This window comes from Anomalospiza imberbis, chromosome 11 (assembly GCF_031753505.1).
Source record: "Anomalospiza imberbis isolate Cuckoo-Finch-1a 21T00152 chromosome 11, ASM3175350v1, whole genome shotgun sequence".
Lineage (NCBI taxonomy): Eukaryota > Metazoa > Chordata > Aves > Passeriformes > Viduidae > Anomalospiza > Anomalospiza imberbis.
Genome location: NC_089691.1, coordinates 12,286,011 through 12,307,632, shown reverse-complemented (window position 1 = coordinate 12,307,632; position 21,622 = coordinate 12,286,011). Strand labels below are relative to the sequence as shown.

At 46.6% G+C, this 21,622-nt stretch overlaps 2 long non-coding RNA genes across 2 annotated transcripts; both read right to left on the bottom strand.

Moving 5' to 3' along the window:
- Nucleotides 1-610: 610 nt before the first annotated feature.
- Nucleotides 611-21,551, bottom strand: LOC137480712 (uncharacterized). Its single transcript, XR_011003048.1, has 3 exons — nt 21,327-21,551; nt 16,992-17,105; nt 611-913 (listed from the first exon to the last, which is right to left on the bottom strand). It is a non-coding gene; the product is annotated as an uncharacterized lncRNA (long non-coding RNA).
- Nucleotides 14,357-16,815, bottom strand: LOC137480709 (uncharacterized). Its single transcript, XR_011003046.1, has 2 exons — nt 15,440-16,815; nt 14,357-15,101 (listed from the first exon to the last, which is right to left on the bottom strand). It is a non-coding gene; the product is annotated as an uncharacterized lncRNA (long non-coding RNA).
- Nucleotides 21,552-21,622: the final 71 nt, after the last annotated feature.

The following is a 21,622-nucleotide window of genomic DNA, read 5'->3' as shown; positions in this document are numbered from 1 at the left end:
AGGCTTGTGTTGAGTCCACTTCAGTGCATCAGCAGAGCTTTTTGAGGAGCTGAGGTGGGTGCCCTGACCTGTCTCCCACAAGGGTGAGTCCCCAGCCCAGACTGCAGGAGAAGGGCTGAGCAGGGGGTGCTCTGCAATCTCCTGCTGAAATGATGGGGCACTTCCAGCTTTCAACCAGAGCATTCTGCTGCCTGAATAATCCCACACTGGAGAGAGAGTGCAGAGAGCAGAGCCCTGCCCAGGTCTGTGCTCCTTTCTCCTGAGTACTCCAGCTGGCTCCACTTCTAGCAAATGGTACTTATCCAGCTTATGCATCCCTTCTCTCTGTCATTCACACAGTACCCTCAAAACATACATGGACTGATTAAACAGTCTTTATATCTAGTCTGAGGGGTTTGACTTTTGAGCCTCATTTTTTATTCTTCAGTTTCTTTTAGCGTCTCCTTTTCAAACACTGGACCTCCTGACCAAGTTTTGATGAAGTCCATGAGGGTGACAAACAGCTAGACTATGACCACTTGTATGTAGGAAGCTGTTTGACCTGATCTATGTTCTCCATATTGCTTAAGACAAAATTTAAAAAAAATAAAAAACCGAAACACCCGTAGTCTTTCATGCCTTCAAAGTAACTGTTCTGAGGATAATTTAAAATATTGAGACATTGATTCACTAAACACTGTTGGCCTGCTTACATGTGGGCAGGCAAAGTCACCCATTATTGGTGATTTATTAGCTGGAGCTGTCTCTTTGATCTTCTCCAACACTGTGCACTCAGTATCCTGCTCCCATGAGGCAGCAGGGACAGCAGCTCTTTCAAGACTTTCACAACATTGAGACTTATATTTCCTGTCCATGGAATCACCTCCTCTTAAGACACTGCTTTTTACTGGATTCAGGGGAATCTTCCAGAGCCCTACAATATATGCAAAACCAGAAGTTACTCTTGGATTGAGAAATTATTATACCAGCACCTCTAAATTGCTTTTAGCGGCTTTCTGTGCTGCCTCAGGCTCAGAAGTGCTTAGTTTGCTGACAAAAATCATAGACTCGTACACATTGGAGATGGAAAAGCCCTGCTAGCTTCAGCTAGTCCATTTCTCCTACCAAGGAGGGAATATTCCCAGCAATCTGCTTTCCCCGCTACTTTGTCTTGTCTATTTTTAAACATTCCATGTAGCAAAAATACATTTAGAATGTCAGGATTTCAGAGCCAAGTTAGCTGTGGAAGTACCAGCTGTAGCCTAACCTGCTTTGTCTAGTGGCAGCAGCTAAATTGCTCTCTGCTGCCTTTGAAGTCAATGGTAAAAGTCTTATTGGCTTCTGTGGGAGCATTCTCAGGCCTTTGGTACGGATGATTGGAGCAAATAGCTATGGAGCACTGATAAGCCATTCTTACACTATCGCTTTCCAGGCCATAACTGCATTTTAATAGGCAAGAAATTGTCTCAGCAGCAGTCAGGGTGCAATAACAGCAAAGCCATGTGGAGCACACAACACACTTGGTCTGCACTGAAGTGATTCCTGCCATGACCACATGAAGTCATATCCACAGGCCCAAACAGGTCTGGTGAATTGTGTGATCCAGGGGAAACAGCCAGAGGCAGCCCTTTCGTACCTCCTTGATTCTAAAATCTACCAGAGGTCAGTTCTGTTCCTAGACAGCTCCAATGTGTTTTCCTTTTTCCCTTTTGCTGTTTCATTTAACATCGTGAATGAAGGGGGCTGGTCACATTAGTGTTCCCCTTTACCCATCAATCATGCCTTGACTAGAATATAGCATAGGTATGGCACTGCCCTATTGTTTTAACCAAAGAATACAAAAAAAGACCAGATGTTGAATCATAGAACTTAAGATGTTGCCATATAAAACTTGATTCACCTTCTCTAGGATAAAACTGCCAACAGCTACCCCGTGAGATGGAGCACTCAGCAGTGGCAGTGACACAGCCCCGGTGCAGCTTAGTCCTTTTGCTTTCTCTTTTAATTTCAGTAACAATGGCAGGTAGTGAGAGCCAGGGTTGGATTTAATTTAACTGTTGTTGTGCTCTACCGGGACAACTTCCTCTGCCTCCACATTTCCTGTCTGGAAGTTCTCCCAAAAGGATGGATTAACCAATATATGACCTGTATGGGAAATGCACTTTATTGAAGCTATTTTTCTAGGGGGGAGCTGAACAGCTGTTTAACAGTACATAGCTGCACTGCATGAGAGAAGGTAAAAACACAAAATATAACTGTATTCAGGTATAACCAGGATGTAAGGAGGCAGAGATAATTATATTGTGCTGTAATTTTTGCCTGTATGCAGAGGATACTGTCCTTGTGTGACAAAGCATGGGGTACCACAGCATAACAGCACAGGGGAAGGGACTTTCTTGTGCCATAAATATGGACTGATTAATACCACCATGGCAGGCCCCAGCATCCTGGCAAGGACAATTCACATGCTAAAGCCCTGTGGACATCGACACCTATCCAAAAAATGCTTTTTTTTCACATGATAGAAGCAGCAAGTGACATGGCCTGTGGGGACAGCTGTGATGGAGACCAAGCACAGTTCAATCCTCTCATTTATATAAGGCTACAGCAATCAATAGGGGCTATAAGTGTCCCAGAAAGAGTCCCACACTAATTTCATGGCAGTCCCTATCTCTAGGCATCCCAGGTCAGACTCAGCTCTTTGCCTGTACACAGGGAGCTGTTGGCTGCTATGAGCTGCCACTACCATCCATGGAGCACAGTCCCACTGGTGATGGCTCCTGTACCAGGCCGTGGAGGACCATCTCTGGGTGGCAGCATGGGAGGTGGAAGCATCCAGAATCTCTTCCAGAAGCCTCAGTAAAATCCCTGCATCCCATTCACATCCCTTCTTCCCCATCATAGCAGGTTAGCAGTGCAATTCAGTTATTGCAAATTTACATCAGGGCTGGAGACAAGAGAAACTGAGCAGAGGCTTTAAAAGGCACTTTTTTTTTTTTAATTTTTATAAAGCCTGCCATAAACCAGCAGCCAGATTTACCATGACTTTCCTGTGTGTGCACATGAGTTATATGCACAGTAAGTGTCCCATCATCATGAATTCTGCCGATGTGCCTCTTTAACAGCCCTGATCATAGGGAATTCATTTGGTCTCCATATAGCTGTCACCTGTATTTCCAGAGTGATTTCATTCTAATTTAGCATTACTTAATGGTGAAGATAAAGTTAAGTGTTAGCCATGTGGGTCTTTTCTTGGCTTCTCTCTCTGACACAGTAAGAGTGTGACTGCAGGGTGTTTTATGACCAATAATTCAAAAGAGCAGGGAAAAGAAGGAGCAGCAAATATCAACTGCTTGTCAATCATCCACAGTCTTTCAGCTCAAATGGTTATACCTGGACCTCTAACCTTTTCTTCTGCCATCTCTGATCCCCATGTTTGTTTGGAGTTCTTTAGGTACTGCAACCACCAAAATCTATTTTTTAGAGGTTCAGGCTTAGGAAACCTGCAGTGGTTACCCACGGAGATAGGAAACTGTGGTATAGAAAGCCATACCTAATGGCTGCAGTATAGCAGCCAAATCACAACCAGCCCTACAAGCTGACTGAGCACATGAAAATGCTGTGGGGAAGTGGAGGGGGTTTATAACATCAGTTATACAGCAACAAGTGATTTGTCTCCCAAGCCCCTGTGCCCCCCCCTCTTTTCCTCTGGCTTGGAAAGGTAATCGTTCTGTATATATCACGAGCTTGTTTAAACTGGAGATGAAAAGCTACAAAAGTGCAACTTAATTGAACTCTGCATTGTGTTATTACAAATGCTGCCGACCTCACTTGCAGTCCATTATCAGAGGGTTCTGCCGAATGCTTTAATTAAAGACAATAAGGCTAATAAAAAGGCATCATTTTCTTGTCTTCAGCACTGCTGGAGAGTTGGGGCTGATGAGATTATTTCCTGTTAATGTTCTTCTGTTGTTGTTTTTAAATCTTTTTCTCCCCATGGTTTGCAAATACTGTCTGAGCCTGAGTTGTACTAGAATCATTAACAACAAGAAAAAAATCAGCTTTGCCTCTAAAATGCTCACTAGTATTTGACAAGCAGAGCTCCTCTTCCTGATGATTTCCAGTGCCTTACCCAAAGTATCAGTGCCTTTTGCTGTCAGATGCAGTCCCAGAGAAGGACAAAGCTTCCCCACGCAGGCACAGGGGCACATATGGGCCGGCGGAAGGATGCGCTCTGCCCGCGGCACCTGTTTGCAGGGAGGACAGAGTGATGACAGTGCCACTTGCCAGAGGGCAGGGTCTAGCCCACAGTGAGTAATGCAGCACCTCTCCATAATTAACATGCTTACTAACAGCCCATATGTGCCATCTCTACTTTCATACTGGTGATGGTATTAATGATACCATGCCAGCAGTGTTTCCAAAGCCAATTAAGGCAATCTGGCTGGGCTGCCTTGGCTCCAGCTTTGGACCAACAAAGCAGAAGAAAAGGAGGACAACACAGGAAGGCATCAGTGAGGATTATCACAAGGAAAGGGAAGTTTGTAGCCTCAGCGGGGGAAGCCAAAGTGCTGTGGGGAAGGGCTTTACACGAGGGAGATGGAAAGGTTTGTGGTACAACAGCTCTGCTCATCTGGCCACAGGGGAATGTGCTGAGGGATAAGTGAGGCAGGATGCTCTCTGCCTTTGGATTCATAGAGAGGACACTCCAGTCCCTGGCTGCATCCCTCAGACTTCAAGGACATCTGCAAGGGCTTGACCTTGTCCACCCCATGCATTCCTTGGTCTTTGGCAAATAGCACAAACTAAGAGTGGGAGGCACAAAAAGAGCAATGAGAAATGCCCTGGTGCTCCTTGCATGGATGTGTTTACTGAACAGGCACATCCACCCATCAGCACACAGCCTGAACCCAGCAACCCCTCATCACTGGCCACAAAACAGTTAAAACTTTGCTAGCAATCCAGGCCATATTTGAACAAGAGACCTAATGGCAATTGGCATTGTAGCCCTACTGTGAATAAGCCAAACCATCCAGTCCTACTGTGATTAAAAACTCCTTCTTGGATTAAGGAACAAGCAGCCAGATGCTAAGTAACTGAACTTTGCCCCTGCAAGGAAGAGAGCAAAGAACTAACCACTGAGCCAGCCCAGTTTGCCAAGACTTTTATAGGGAAGGAATTTTCACAATTAAATACAGCAAAAGGTTTCTTCCACTGCGAGCCTCTGAACACAGGTTGAAAGAAGCAAAGTCGAACGTGAAAGCCAAGTTAAGGAAGGAAAAAAAAAAAAAGAAAAAGTCTTGATCTGAAGGTTGGAGGCTCAAAGTAGCTGGAAACCCCATCAAGTGACTGAATGGGAACAGTGAGGGGCGGGCAAAGACCACAACTCCTTCCTGGGTAAAGGATGAAGCTGTAATGTGAAGCAGACTGACCTAGTTACATATTTCTTCTTTGCTCCCCATTTCTCTCACTACAGTTGCCAGGCTGGCATGCTGCAAAGCAAATTGTACATGAAGTTTCTACCATCTAAGCCAAGACTAGGAGAAAGCAGGAGCTCTGTAGATAGGAACATATTGAGCAGCAGCATCTCAGGTCTCCTTGGAGGAAAGGTGCTTGACTATGCCACATCACCCCATAGAAGGTGACTTTCTCCATCATGTCCTTCCAATCCATCTTTTCTTCATGTGTCAACAGCTGCCTGTCATTTTTGGCACAGTGGGGAAATGATCCACAACCTGGTGACATCTGCGGTTTCATCCTCCTGAGCAAATGAGACACATGCTCATTAAACAAACTCTCTCCATCCTTCTGGTCTGCAGTTCAAGTGAGGGAGTCTTCCTTTGGGCTAGGAAGGTCCTGCAGCCCCTGCTGCTGGACAGGTGCTGCACTAAACAGGTGCTGCCCTGGACTACTAGAAAGCCAGCAAGTATAGGGTTGACATAGTGCTGCCATGTACAAGTGCTGCTGATCCCCTTAATTTGGATAGAGTTGGGAATCAGGAGGAGAGAGTGTGGCGTCTTTCACTCACTGTGTCTTTTGACAGAGTCAAGAGCCCTCTGACAGCTTTAACTCATTCCCAGGTACACCCATGTGCTATTGGAGAGGGGCATCAAGCCCATGGTGAGGCCCTGTTCCGCTCTGCATTTTGCATCCTTGCAAAGCCAATCCCCAAATTGCACCTGGATTTTCCCAACATATGACAGAGCTGCTCTGGCTACGGCACACAGTGGCACGCAGGGCACACATCAGGCTGGACTGGCACAGCTCACACCATGCTCCTGCAGCAGGCACTGGAGATCAGCAGGCTGCCATGGATCCCAGGTGAGATCATGATGTTTGGCCCTTTTGTACCCAAGGATGGCCAAGGATACCTGAGCACACTGAACTAGGGAGTGTCTGGAGGTCATGAAGTCTGGAGCAGCACACAAGATCTGGATCCACTGACTGCAGATCTCCAAAGTATCCACTATTACTGCAGACTCACAAGCCTGACAATCTTAAACCATAACCCACCAGGATGAGATGGGGTGCAGGGAAAGCTCTGCTCTTGCTGAGCAATTAGATAAAGGAGCAGCTTCCAGGAGAGGCAAGAGAAACTACCAAGGGAAGCATTTCCAAAAGATGAACAAACCCTTTGGGGAAGAGAGTACTTTGGAAGAATCGATGCTAAATGTAGGAGCTTTAATGACTTGTGGGGAGTCTCCAGTCTGTAACTTCTAACTGGAAATGAGGGGAAAAGAAAACTGAAATCTTCTGAACTTTCCACCATTCAGCACTACCAATGGTGCTTTTTTGGCTCAGGACTATTTTAAATACAAGCATGTCTCATTTTCAATGAAAAAATGCCTTGACAGAGAGAACTGGAAGTGATATGAGGAGATTCATGCCCTCAGTCACAGCTACCCCCTCCAGCTGGAGCAAGGGCTCTCCAGAAAAGGAGTGGTGCAGATGCTGAAGCAGATGCTAAACAAGTATGAAGCCAGACAGTGCTCATATGGTAAACAGTTGCTGTGACCCCACTTTTCAGCATCACTCATTTACTTAAAGCCTTGCTCCTACCCCACCATCACTTTCAGAATAGAGTAAAATAATGGGTTTGCCTGTATGTGTGGGTTTGTCTATCCCAACTAGCTGAGGTGATCCAAGGTCCTGTGGACAACCAGGTGGAGCAATTTTTCCAGTACACCAAGTAAATATTGCTGTTGTGGAAGTATTTTTCTGTGCCTCAGCAGTTCTGAGGATTTGACACTACAAGAGGGTTTACCCAAAACAAAGCCACATCCCACTCCCTCTCCCTTCCCTTGCACATCTCAGATGTGTTTCAAAACCCAAAACATGTCACAGGTACAGTGTCATACCTAACCTACAGCAAGGCTTGTACTCAGTGTTTGTCAGCTGAGGCTGCTGGAACACATCAGGGGGGCAATGCCCTGAAGAAGGGAGATGGGGATGCCAGAGCCTGCATCCCACTGCCCAGTTCAGCTCCCAAGAGGTGATGGGACACCTGCAGCCATACAGCTGGGACTGGCACAGGGGGCTGTCACTCTCATCCATCAGGAGGGTAATTAGGGAACATTGCTCCAAACAGAGCTGCCTATGCTATGTGAAAGCTGCCCCATGCTTGTGCCCAACAGGCAGTCCCCAGCCATGTCCCAGCAGCACAGGAGCAAACCTACTCTCTTCCCTCACCACTGCCCCAAACAAAAGCTTTGGAGACAGCAATCATTGCAGACAGGTCAGTGATTGGTCACCATTTTCCAGCCTTCCCAATCCACAATTTGCTCTATGAGAATCCTGAAGAGAGAGAAAAGGGTAGGTCATTATAGATGTGTTCTCAGGAAGATATAAACCCATTCCATGTATTAGTAAGCTCCACAATCATCACTGCTGGAAGCTGAGTGTTTATGAGAACTGGCTCCTTTGTAAGAGCTGCACAAGCACAAGATGGGGTGAATACCAACTTCAATAGGGGAAACCAAAAGATTTGGACCAAAGAAAACACCATGATGCATAAACTGAGTATGATTTGCCTCAAATCTCAGCTCTGGGGGGAAGTAAAACAAAACAACATTCAATGTGGGACAACTACAAATGACTCATGCAATCCAGACAGGAATTTTGTTTGAACTGAGTTATTATTTGACCTATTTACTTTTCTAGAAAATAGGCCCACTCTCATTTTAAGTGAAAAAGACTATATCAAAATGTAAGTTTAACATGTAAAGATCTCGCCTCAGAAAGTTTCGCCTGGTAAAGAAAAGACGTGTCCTATTCTGAAACCAGCAAACCAACACTCCCAGCCTTTGTGATCCCCCTCGCTCCATCCCTCACCAGAGATATGTACTGACTCCAATTCATGAGCAGTTTCCATCCTCCTGGAATTTTTCACTAATTGGCAAATTTACTGTGCACTGCACATATTTTACCCAGGTTTGCGAGAATCAAATTTGCTGTTCTCCCCATTCCCTTCTCTCCCCCTTCTGCTCTCCAGTCCCCACCTCTGCCTTTCTGCTTAGAACTCACACACACACATAAATATAGCCTCTATTTCATCTGCAACATCTGTACAGCTTGACCAGTTTCCTCAGAATTTTTTAATACATACAAACTCAACAAATAATGCAAATGAGTCACCACTTAATTATTTCCTCAACTTGTCACACAAGGAGCAATTTGGAGTGAGGGCCGGAGGTGGTGAGAGAGGCAGCACTGCTGCTCTCCCTGGCCCCACCGACCCACCCTCCAGCTTTCCAGTAAAGACTCTCTTCACAAAATTTAATTACTCTGCTAACATGTCCCATATGCTGTGTGGCAGGCAGGGAAGGCTTTAATTACATCTGCTCTAGATGTGCTGGGTAGCCCTGGTACCCCATCTCCCAGGGACTCCACACACACCTGTGGGGTCGAAGGTGCTGCAGAACCAAAATGGAGGCTCAGTGTCAGGCCCTGGGTACCAAAACACCCTATTTTCCCTCCCTCTGCCCTTATGCACACACACACATGCACAGATTATGGTAGGGCTGCAGCAGGAGGGGGCTCTACTCTCTGGAGGAAAACAATTCGTCCCTCTTAAAAAGCGCCATCCATCACTGTTAATGAACTGATTTTCAATCACTAATTATTAGAAAGTCCTTCCACACCACTGCTCATTTGTGTGGCACTTGAGAGACATCATCTCTCATTTGGAAAGTGGAGGACAAAACCCATTCCCAGCTGGCCTTCCTCTTCCCTCCATTGTCCCAACACTTCAGCACACCATGGAGCTGGCTTTTCCCCTCCTTCCTCCACCCCATTTTACTTTTCATTTTCACAGCTGCCTCTGCAATTGCTACTTTCACAGCCAGCAGGTGCTGCTGAGGTGGCAGGTAGTCAAAACCATTTTGGGGCACAATACATCAGGTGGTAGACAAGGAGCAGGCAGGAATTTCTTTGACGTGACATTGTTATGCAAAGATGCTCACGGTTCCCAAGGCTCTTCATGCAACTGGATGGCATTTTCTGGAGACAGAAATCCTGCTTAAGGGGAAGAAGGGCTGGAGGCAGGGGAAATCCTTTCATTTAGGATCATGTTTAAGTGTGAGAGCAGAATATCTATTGTTGTCCCTACTCTTTTAATGTGGTTTGTGGCTTATATGATCCAGTCTGTAATCTGTTCCACATCTTATACTGCCTTGAATTTGATCGAGCCGCATCTGAATTATGATAGACTGCTCTGCTGACTGCCTTGTGGTGAGCCATCTCCCACCAGCTACAGCTAGTGTTTTGAACAAGGGCCAGTCATTATTGTTTGCAAACTCTTCAGGCAGAGGGGGAATATCCAAGAATATTGTGGGTAGGAGAAATTCCACAGAAGATGCCTTTGATCTGAACTTTCCAAGTGTGGGGTATGAGTGTACATGTCCACACAATTTCTTTAGTAAACTCCCTGTGCATCCTCCATCAAAGATGCAGCTTCAGGGTCATGATTTGAAGCAGGAACAGCACTGCTTTCCCAGGGATCAAGGATTGTGCCAGGGTCATTCATGGGCTGTGGATTTCCAAGCCCCACTGCAGCCATCTGCAGCATCCATCAGCTTTCCTGCTGCATCAGGGCATCCCTGACCCAGCCGTGCTCAAGTCACATTTGGCAGCCGCGGCGAGGTGCAGGCAGTGATGTGCTGAGCAGTGGGAGAAGAGCAGGGTAAGAGGCTTTTCCTGAGCTACATTCTTTGCCTTCTTGCATGATCTGCTCTCCTTGAAGAACAGTGCTTAGTCCACATTTTACAGTTGTTTTTGTTCCTATGGAGACATGGAATGGGAGCTTGCCTTTCCCCCTGCACTAAGTGGAGGCTTGTCCCATGAGCAAGCTCTGGAGTTATGAGAGCAAGGCTCATGGTTTGTGGCATCAACTTCCATCCTCCCTGTCCCTCTCCACTCTGGAGCTGCTACATGGAGCATGAAATGAGCACATCCTCAAGCTCCACATCACTGATTTCTCCTGTGAGAGGGAGATAATCCACAAAGCACTTGGTGGAAGGGTGGCACAATGCATTCTCTTTCAGGAGATATTCACCTCAATGACCTTCTTTCTTCACCCGAGGTCCCAGCGAGGTCTTATACATGGAATATTCCTTCAAGAGAACACTGGTATATTCCCTCCCTTTCCCAGGAGTACCTAAACTGTGTTAAGGTTATCCAGGTTTCATGCCAGGGAATGGACATGTGGCTGGTCCAGCTCCACTCTAAGGTTTGTATAGAAGCTAGTTCCTTTTTCAGGACCATCATTATTTCTTTTTAGCCTAGAGCCTAAAATGATCATTACTCAAGCTGAGGGAAGGTAAGAGGAGGGGAGGAAAAGAAAAGGGAGTAAAGGGAACAGACAGAGAGTGAAGCCAGCACTTGGGACATGGCAGCTAGAAAAGATCAGGCTGCACTTTTGAATGGCTCGTCCCCTTATTTTGGTTCATGGTAATGGGAGATCCTACTCTCTTCTGTTTTATACATTTCAGTAGCATCACTGTCCTTAGGGTGAATCAAATTGATTTAGTCCAGTCCCCCAGTTCAATTTCTAGGGCTGCTCAGCCAGGACTCCCTAATCTGTGAACAGGATTTCATTGTGGCTGGGTGCTCCTGATCCTTCAATTTACAGCTTGGCATTAAATTGGGTTCCAGTGATGCAGGGCCACTTAGATTATGAGTCTGAAAGATCAGGCAACTGTAGCTCAAGGAGTGGGAATATAGAGGAATGCTTGTCGAAGTGAGCTTCCCTCCCTGAGTAAAATAATCCTGTGACACCCTGTCTGTGTGATCCAAAGGGCTGTGGTTTTGAGGTCAGGATGAAGTCTCATTCAGGAAGAAAAATGAATAAATTATCATGGAAAGCTGGTTTGCAATTAAAAGAAGTATTTCTTTCTAAAGTGCCTGTTCCTCACTTGCAACAATTAAATGAGCTGAGCAGCTGGAGTTGTTTCAGCCTCCAAGTCTGTTTTTCCATTTTGGAGGGCAGGAACTTGTGCAAAAATATCTCACAGGTTTGGGTTTGTGGGGGGTTTTTTTGTGGGTTTTTTTCTGTTTGTTTTTTTGTGTTTTTTTTTTTTTTTTTGGTGTTTTTTTGGTTTTTTTTGTTTTTTTGGGTTTTTTTTTTTTTTGTTTTGTTTTGTTTTGTTGGGTTTTTTTTCCATTCCTGGGGGAGAGGCACACAATACAAAACCACCTAATTATAGAAGCAATGTTTGGAAATAGAACTTTCAAATCCACTACTGTGGTCTTAAACCAGAGCTTATCACTTCCAGGCATAAAGAGATGCTGCAGCCATTGCCTAGACATACTAAACTTACCCTGACTGGTGCTGGGACCTGGGTGGGCAGGTCTGAGCTATGACAAAGGAATTTGTCTCCTTCCTGTCTCAGAGCAGAACATGTCTCCCAAGCATATATTTTAAGAGCAACCAGGGCTGCACAAGCTCAGCTTTTGGCAGGAACCAACCTGCCTGTCCTTCAGTACTTCATTTTATCCATGACCTCAAAGCACTGAGCAAGACACTCCAAAGTTTACCACTGGTTAACTTTTCAATCCCTAAATATCTGAGATGACTGGGGGGCTGCCCAGCAGCTTGGCAGAGCAATATCATCTGCTGCTGTGAGATTTGTGCCCTGAGGTACAGCACGAAAGCACATGGAGCTGCTCAGGAGTGTAGAGCCAGCCAGGGCATTCTGCTTGGGAATGTGCAGTCTGATTCCTGCTGCCATTTAGGCATGGCTCCTAGGCTGAGCCGACTTCCAAAAGGTGCCGAGGGACACCCTGGAGAAAACCCAAGACAAAGCCCAGAAGTAACTCCACAAAGGATCCACCTGGACCATGGGGCCTCTTCCTAGGGCAGCCCAGCAGAGCTGCCCACCCACACCAGCCTCCCTCGCCCTGCAGCTGACCCAGAGCACAGCTGTGTCCAGGCAACATCCCCTCCTCGTGGGTAATTTCCTAGGCCCCGTATTGTTTCAGGAAGACACATACTTGGCAGCTCATGTTTTCCGAACCACCAGCCAGCAAGGGTGGAAATAGCATTTTTCCCAAAGAGTCTTTCTCCACTATGTCATGAGGTAAATATCCAGGGTGTGTTTCCTCATTCTTAATATGCACACAGAGAGGGTAGGAGGGTTTGGCAACAGACCTCAAGGATCCAGTACATTGGGATAGCAAAGACAAATCAGTCTCAGGGTCACTGCAAAGAGCACGGGGCTCCCGTGAGCACCCGGACAGCTCAGGCAGAGCCCCACAAACCCAAGCAAACACACATCTCCACCCCTTCACCTTGCTGCCCTGCCTATAAAATCAAGGGAGGGCTCCGGGAAGGAGGGCTCTGTGGAGCACAAAGTCCCCCACAGCCTGGAGATGAGCACCCCCAGGGCTCACCCCAGCCCCCTTGGCACTGGAGTGAGGGGCAGGTCGTGCCTCGTGCCCCCTTCTCGTGCCCTATCGACTGGACACCACTGCGCTGCCTTCTGGACACAATCAATAAGCAGAGACAGGCACTACTGTTAAATTATCCTACCAGCCTCCTGGTGATCTAATAGACTCTCCAGTAAGGTCTTATTAAATTCCAAGCCAAACTGCATCCAGTTACAGTAATTACTGAATATTTAAGAAACAGCAATTGGCTATTTAGAGCACACTAAAAAATATCTCATGGAAAATTTCATGCTCTTTAATTACTGTGCAACCTATCTTTTTGGTGACACCCTCCAACCTGGATTTATGTGTTAATTTGCATCTGCTCTTCTATGTTTCAGCATTTTTGAAAATAAAAGAAAATAAAAATTAAAATTAAAAAATAAAAATAAAAATTGAGAGCATTTCTCCTGTTGAGGGTTGGGACCTGCAGGTAGAGAAAAGCCTAATGAAAGCAGGTGTTGTGCCAGCTTTCCCTATCCCTATGTGGAAAGTCCAAATGCTCCAGTCCATCACTGCAGCTCTCCACAACATGCCAGCTCCAAACACAGCCCTGTCTCTCTGCATGCTCAGCCATGACTTCCACCACCCCCATCACTCCCACCCTAGGGCTCAAACACTAAAAAAAAAAGCTAAGTCAAGCAAATCATGCCTTTGCTGACCGATGTGCATCCTCAGGAAGTAGGGCAGCACCTGCCTGGAGCTCATTTCCCTGCACGCAGCAGAGCCGTGGCCAAATCCAAGTGCGGGTCCTCTGCGCTCTCCGAGAGCCGTAACCCCAGCTGTGCTCTCCAGCTCACTCCCTGCCTTATTAGCACTGAACAGCATCCTTATTTAACACACTTCAATTTAGAGTGGAATGGATATTTCTTACTTCAGAAAGTCTCACCTGCCTCTCAAATGGCTCTTGGCATGTTGCCTGCTCTCACTCGCGCTCTGCCTTTAACGAGGCAAGCCTCATTCCTCTCGAACGGAAAAGAGCTGGCAGGGCTTGATTGAAAGTTTGGATTCCTTCCCCCTCCCCATCCACTCAGATGCCACAAGAGCCCCCAAATCTGTATTGCCTTCTTATTGCCAGGAAAGCAAAGCTTTTGCCAAGACATCTCCCAGGTTCCTCATCACAGAAAGTGAAGTTAAAACATCTAATGGAGGCACCAACAAAGATTGGCACAAAAAAGAAAGAGGGGGAAGATGAGCACTGTTTGCAGAGCTTGCCTGGCCTCCTGCTACCCCTGCTCCCATCTTTTCTTTCTTCACTGTTGAATCCTCAGAACATCCAAGCCCAAGGTAGAAATATCTAACGAGTAATTTTTTTTCTTTCCCATCCCCAACCGCACTCATTCTGCAGGCAGTTTGAAATGCAGAGATCCAAGAGAAAGGAGCATACCTCACCGCTCCCACTTTCCTAACAAGACCTCATTATGGTGCAAGAAAAACTTGACCCCATCGGAAGTGTCAGGCAGAGGCACCGTGTTTATTTCTCACATATTCCCCTTCACCTGAAACTTGGCGGGTGCTGTGGGGAGGTTATTCTTTCTTCCTTTGATTGCCATGGGGAGTAAGCTTTTCTTTTTTAACAAAGCTATTTTAAAATAGATGTTTAACTCTGTGCTATTTTAAATGATGCATAGAAAAAAAACCCACAGCAGAGCTGCAGTTCAGCACAAAGACTGGACAAACAGAAGCCCATGTGCTCCTAACTGTGTACAGAGGTGAAAGGAATGCACAGATGACTGTCTTGAAGAAAATGCCTCTGTTTGGGCCAGATGATGGTCTTTCAGATAGGAACAGTCGCAAACCTGCTAGAGGCTTCCCCAGCCTGCTTTTGCAGGGTCAGTGAATACCCATGGTCATCTCCAATCACTGTGAACAACATCTCTGCAAAGTGAGGAGTGGGCTGGAAAAAGGCTCCAGGCTGCTGGTGCTGTGGACACCATATTTCTGGCCATCCTTTGTGCTGGTGGTTATGTTGTAAGTTGAGTGAAAGCCCATCCACAGCCACGGGAGAGAAGAATTAGAAAGACACAATGCATGTCATCCAGGAAACAGACTTCCATCTACATCCCCAGCGGAAGGTAGGTAGGAGCCTCTAAGTATCAACAGTTCCAGGGACCCAGCTTGGATTTGCACTGTGATACAGAGGCAAACGAGTTTACTCGATGGGCATTTATTATTTTGGTACACTGCAGATTATAACCCTCTGAAGTTACAAAACAATATAGTCAGTGTTTATCTCTGGTGTTCGATTATTACAAGTTGTTCATGCTCAGCAAATATGTTTTCTGATAATCAGCTCGCATTTACTTTATAGACATCTGTATTATTAAATACACAGAAAGAGGGGATTTAGAGATTGTGACAGCAAATGGTCCTTGTTCTGTCCATAAAGCATCACATGCATTTTCCTATCTGCTCCATCACAATATGTTACCGTGGGTCAAACCTTCATCCAGCCCAGAGAGCCCTGCATCTCTCAAAACTCCCTCCCTATAAGCAGGCAAGGCCATGTCTTCTGCATGGTAAAGGCATCCCATACCTCCAGTTGCATCGATGCTGCTGTCTGGCACTGAATTATTTAGTTTCCTCTCACTGTGAATGGAAATGATCTGCAGTTTAAATGGGATAAAGAGAAGTTTGAATCAAAGACACCTTAACTCAGTCAAACACACATTGGAGACTTCCTTGCCTGTGACTGTCAGGGGTAATAACCACAGCTCTGATCAAACAAAAGGCCCTTCAGACCCACTTAGTCCCTGGAATCGGCAGGTTCACATCTCCTCTTCCAGCTGTCGGGGAAGAAAGTATTTAAAGAAGTTGAGTCAGAGGGAAATGAGGATGTTGGGCTGTGGAACATGAACAACTTTCCCATAGATTGGAGGCTGAATTAATGCTGGGCTTTCTCAACACCCAAACACTTTGTCATGCAGGCTGGCAACACTCTCCATTTCCTCCTGACCTGGCAGGGAGGAGGGTCAGTGTTAGCAGCGCTCATGTTGGCTAATTCATACGGAAGTGCAGAGCTATTACAGCTGTCACTGCCACATCAGATGCCAGCTTTCTTATTTCCTAAATCTCTTCTGCTCAAAATCCACCATCTCTGACTACTCCTCCCCTACACACCTGAACCCAGAACCAACTCTGCACTCTACCCATAGCCAAGTCCTCCCACCCATCTCCCCATCCAGGACTTCTTTCCCCATCTCCTCTGTGTTGCCAACACCTGGACCTCTGCAGACATCAGAATTCCTCGGATGGCAGTGTCCCTCTCCAAATCACAGGGTGATGCAGAGCACTGATTAAATGTCCTCAGGGTATGACAAGAAGGATGGCACAGAGCTGGAGGCAAATCCTCACAGTCATTGGAGGGATCTCCTAATGGTCACTGCAGAGATCTGGTCAGTGGAGATCCTAAGGTTAAACTGGAATCTGTCAGCATTTGGAGAATCAGGGACTCTGCTGTCTGCCCTGCCCCTGTTTCGTTCCCCCCTAGCCCGGTTCTCCCCACAGGAAAGTTGTCCCCTCCTATGCTGCCCTGTGAGCTGCCCCCAGTTTGGGATGCTTCCCTCAGGGGATGCCATTGGAGGGAAGCAGAGGGATGTTCTGGCATCACAAAGCCAGGCTCTGACCAGCACCAGCACCACACCACAGCTCAGGCTTCCCCTGCTGCCCCTGCCACTCCCCACCCCCCATGTTACTAGCATTAAAAGGATTATGGAACAAAAAGATGAGAGGGAACGGATTACAGGGATTATCAGCCTTGATCCACTCCTAATTAATTATTGGTCAGACATATGAAAGGCTGGCTGCAGCATACCCCACAGCAGTGAAGAAGGAATGACCCATGCAAAGAGTTGGTAAATGCCAACTCTTATTTGCTGATGCAACTTTCTTCCCAGAAAAGGCTCATTTAGAGAGCAGACATGGCTGCTGCTGTCATCTGTATAGTTTGTGTTCCTCCTCATACTCACCTTTTTCTTCTTTCTCATGCTTACAATCTCTTGGGAGCCAAGCCTGCTCTGCCCCAAACCCTGACACTATCTCCACAGGGCATCCTTCTCCCTCAGCAGGCTGGGAAAGCTGATGCTTACCTGGCTGACTGGGGGTGCCTGGTTTTCTTGTGCGAGGCTGGGCTGACTAATCAAAAGGTATTTTTCTTAAAATTCTTATGGATTGAGGCAATCATCACAACAATCAGAGCAATCCTGCAATGGGGCAAAAGAGGAGGCATGTCATTTCAGCTCTGCTCTCTAGAGGAAGAGATAACAGAAGATCTATTTTTCTGTGTTTCCTGGTCTGAAAGGAAAGGCTGTTCTCATCCCTCCCAAACCACTGTTTATTGGGAAAGGGCCAACTTCTATGTTATTTTTTAATTCTCAGAGTTACACCCCAGTAAATAAGAACTAAACTAATGGCTAGCCTCTGCATATTGTGCTTTGCATGCATTCCAGGATCCAGCCCCTGCAGTGAGAAAAGAGACACCCTATAATGATAGATTGGTTTCACCAGTCACAGTCATTTTCCCTGAGAACAGCAGTCCATCTAGTCCTATGGGTTTGCTGGGCCTGTTCCCACCTCCTTCCCTGAGAGACCAGCACTTTGACAGTATCTTGGTGCCACCTGAGCAGAGTTAACTCAGATTGATTCATGATTCCTGACTAGGCTCACTTGCTTCCTCACTGAACTCCACACCTTGAAGGGTGCACATGATTTTGGGGTGCCCAACCTTCCTCAGACAACCTCCATGCTGCCAGCATCCTGGACTTGCTTCCTCACCCAGCTGAGCATTACCAGCCTGATGGGTGCTTTTCGTCTGGCTTGGGAAGTCCAAGATCTCTGTTTGCAAGCACCACACAGCTCAGCAGCCCTGGACTGGCCAGTGCTCTGCCTTTAGGCTCAAAGAGGGTGTGCAGTCACAGCAGGCTTCAAAGTGGAAGGTACTTGCAGGAATGTGGCTGAAGATCATTTCTTTTTGCATTACACCTTTCCCATGCACTTTTCCTAACTGCAGGATCATTCCCAAAAGAGTCACAGCCAGAACACTACATCAAGTTTCCATTCATGACCCACAAAGCCTTTCAGTGGAGAACTCACACGACTTTTGTGCCAGCTCCAAGATCCTGCAGGTCTGTCCCCATTGCCTGCTTTTTTCCCTCTCTCTTTTAACCTGAACAACTCTGCAGCAACCTCAAATCAATAAAACAAAGAAAGGCAAGGCAAGCTGCCACTAAACACCACCTGCTTTAAAAAGATCAGCTAGAATTATTTGCTGCTACACAACGAATTTCTGCCTGCTCAGTCCCCTGGTGGCTGCGCCGTAGATGCCCAAGACGGAGCAGGATACAGAGGTGGAGGGACCAGCCAGCATCCCCTTCCTCACTGCACAGAGCACTCGGCTCTGCTGCAGCTGCAATTTGCACCATATGTTCATGTAAGCAGTGAGGCAGGGATGGCCACAGCCCTTCCCTTGCTTCTGCAACTGAGAAACCCCAGTGGGGGAGCCCAGAGACCATCCTTCAGCACCCAGCTGAGAGCTTATCAACAGGCATTCCCCCATTTGTGGGACAGGCAGGCGGCTTCTGCACATGAGCTCTGCTTTTGCCCGGGAGACAGAGGCTCTTCTCTGTTCTGCACAGAAAAGGTTAAGGAAAAGCAAAATTTCTGAGAAATACCAGCATGCTGGTTTTGACAAATGCACAAATTGGAGTCGATCTGGAATGCAGATGTATGTAAACACTCATGAAATTATCCGATCCCTCCAGCATAATGCCGCCTCGCAGCCGCAGAGGCTCTGAGCACTCTGCGAGGCCGAGCCAGTTTAGATCCATGGAAATCAGGGAAAAGATGCTGCAAAGGTACCAGGCAAGAGTGGGAAAAGAATGAGGGAGGAAGACACCTCGTCATTAAATTAAAGATGATTCTGCTTGGCAGCAGGACACCCTGGCTTTGGGATTGGAGTCAGTGAGAGCTTCAAGAGCTGCTTCCCTGCCCTGCGTGCAAACACCTTTAACCCTCAATTTCTAACCACTTTACAGAGGCTGGCATGGTAAATGCCAGGTTACAGATATTGAACCAATTGTCCCAAGATCAAACCATGAACCCTGAAAACAGAAACCAGGTGTCCTGACTCCCACATCCTTGTCCTACCTACTTAATCTGTGCCCTCCATAGCTGTTGCCATGGAGATAACTTCAATGCCACTCATTCCTTACCAGGACATCACTGAAATGGTCCAGCAAAAGCAGTACATAAACCCTCAAGAGAAAACATCCTTCCATGTTCCTGCTTCCATGGTGAGCTGAAGCAGGGCTGGGGCAGAGGTGAACAGCTTTCAAGGCTTTCTCCACGTAAGAGCCCCTTTTTAATATCAAGCTCACATATTTTCTATTTACCTACTGCCAGCTGCACCTGCCCTGATCCCAGCCATAAGCCCCAGCAGAAGTTAATCTCCCCATCCCCACACAGCACCTGCAAAGCCTCAACTCCACTTTTCATAATGGTCTGTATGAACAGATCTCCTTCATTAATCCCCCACCTTGCCCTGGCCCCCGGAGAGCTTCTCAGCACCAGCCATCTCCCCTGTTCCAGCACTTCAAGCTGGATTTTGAGATGAGAGAAGCCTCTTGAGCACAAGATTTTCCGATTAAAAAAGAGAGGGTGAGGGACACATAAAAAAATGAACAGCAGAGCAGATATCCCATATTCTTCCAGGGAACTTTAAAAAATTCAGCTCTTGGAAATAAAGGAATAGAAGTGAAAGCAGTAAGTCCTGAACTGCCAAAGATATCTCACTCCCCTACCCCTCAGTGGGAGCATTGGGTCTCACCAACCATCCTACTGAGGATCCAAAAACCCTTTTCCAAGAACAACTAAATCTGTAGGCTTCAGGGAAAGGTAAACAAGCACCCACACACATAAATAAAGCATGGTAATAAATGTCTTAATAATTAGCAGTGATACCGATGCAGCTGAGCAAACATCCCTGGATCCAAAAAAACAAACAAGCCTTCTGCTTTCTGTCCTAGCTCCAGTGATAATTGTTTGCATGCCTTCATCACAGGGGATCCCAAAGCTCTTAGTAAATAGAGACAGGGATGTCTATGGAATGGAAGCTGGGAGAGGCAAAGGAATGGTGCAAACCTGCTTCACGGGCTCCCAAAGCCACCTTTGGGTCCAGCACAGTCACTGCCCACTGGTGCCATACTGGCCACACAGAGCATCTCCAGCAAATCCCTCTGCTCTCCAGGAACCCCTCTTCCAGATTGCTGAGGGGAAAAAAAAGGGACTGAGGAAAACTGGGCGTTTCCTTGCCTTGCAGAGCAGCCCCAGCCCCCAACATCTCTGTTCATAGGGTTGCTCTAAAGCTGCCTTTGGGCCCAGTGGGACAGCACAGAACAGCACTCGGCATCCGTGCTGGTCTGGGGCCATCTAGGACAAGACAAACACTCAGTCAGGAGCAAATCTACAAGACTTTACTCTCAGTTATTTTTCGCTCAATTATACCAGAGGGAAATCATATTACGAGAGGGATCAATAAGGAAAACAGAGCTGGAGGAAGGAAGAGAGCAGTACAGAAATACACACGCTCACACAAACCCCTCTCTTCTGAGCTCCAGCTGCAAAAAATCCCAGCCCTTTGAACTTTCCCTTTGAGTCCTGAGCTCTTCTAGCTTTTTTCCTTCTTTTTTTTTTTTTTTTTAATTTCCCCCTCCAGACTCAAGGATGTATTTCTAACCTCAGAAAGAAAATCCTCCTTCTGTAACAGTCATTAATTGGCTTTGGGGAATCTGGGCCACCAGATATGCCCCTAATCCTATACACACTTCCAGTCCCATGTTCAGAGTTGGGTTGGCTAGCACTTCTCTCTGCAAGAGACTTGTTAGGGGAATTAGCTGCTTTCTTCAGCCCCTGCAGCTGTCTGGATTGATGAATTTTTAAAATATGGGGGGGGGGGGGGAGGAAAAGACAGTCAGCAGATCATGTTGGGGAGACACTGATGCGAATTTTTCTCTTTCTAAATAACACATTTCTCCATTATCAAGACACACAAAGCATTGTCAATCACCTTGTCCTAATACAAAAGCAAAGAGCTTGCCAAAAGGTTGGCAGCAATCAGCACATCCTTGTGGGTGGTAGGGTGTTACGAGAGTGAGTGCCAGTTTGATAGGAGCTGTTTCGACTGGGAGGGTGTTTGTCATGATTTAAAATGTTAAACTGTGGAAGTGGTATATTAAGGCTGACACAAAAAATGTCTGAGGAACACATCCATGTGGCTTCTTCTCAAAGGTCCTAGGAGACAAGCCACAGCTCAGGGTCATGAATTCCCAGCTGGCCTTAGGAAAAACTTTATCTCAAACCTCTTCCAATGTGGGGGAATTACAAAGCAGTCACCAATTGCAATTCACCATTTCCCCAGGTGGTCCTACCTCCAGACACTGCTCACACATGCAGGGCATCTCCAGGCAGCAGGCGAGGGATCTTCCTCCACAACATGGGGAAGTGATTCCTGCAGAAGATAGTTCAGGCAGAGGTCAAACTTAGGTGCCCTAAGCCTCTTCCCAGAGATCCCATTCTCATATCCTTTCCAGTACATACCAATAGGAACCAAAATGAAATCAAAATTGAGTTGAATTACTGTCTTGAACAAAAATAAACCTATTCACCGATCCAAACATATTTGAGAATCCTCACTAGAAGGGAGAGAAAACAACATATATTGTTT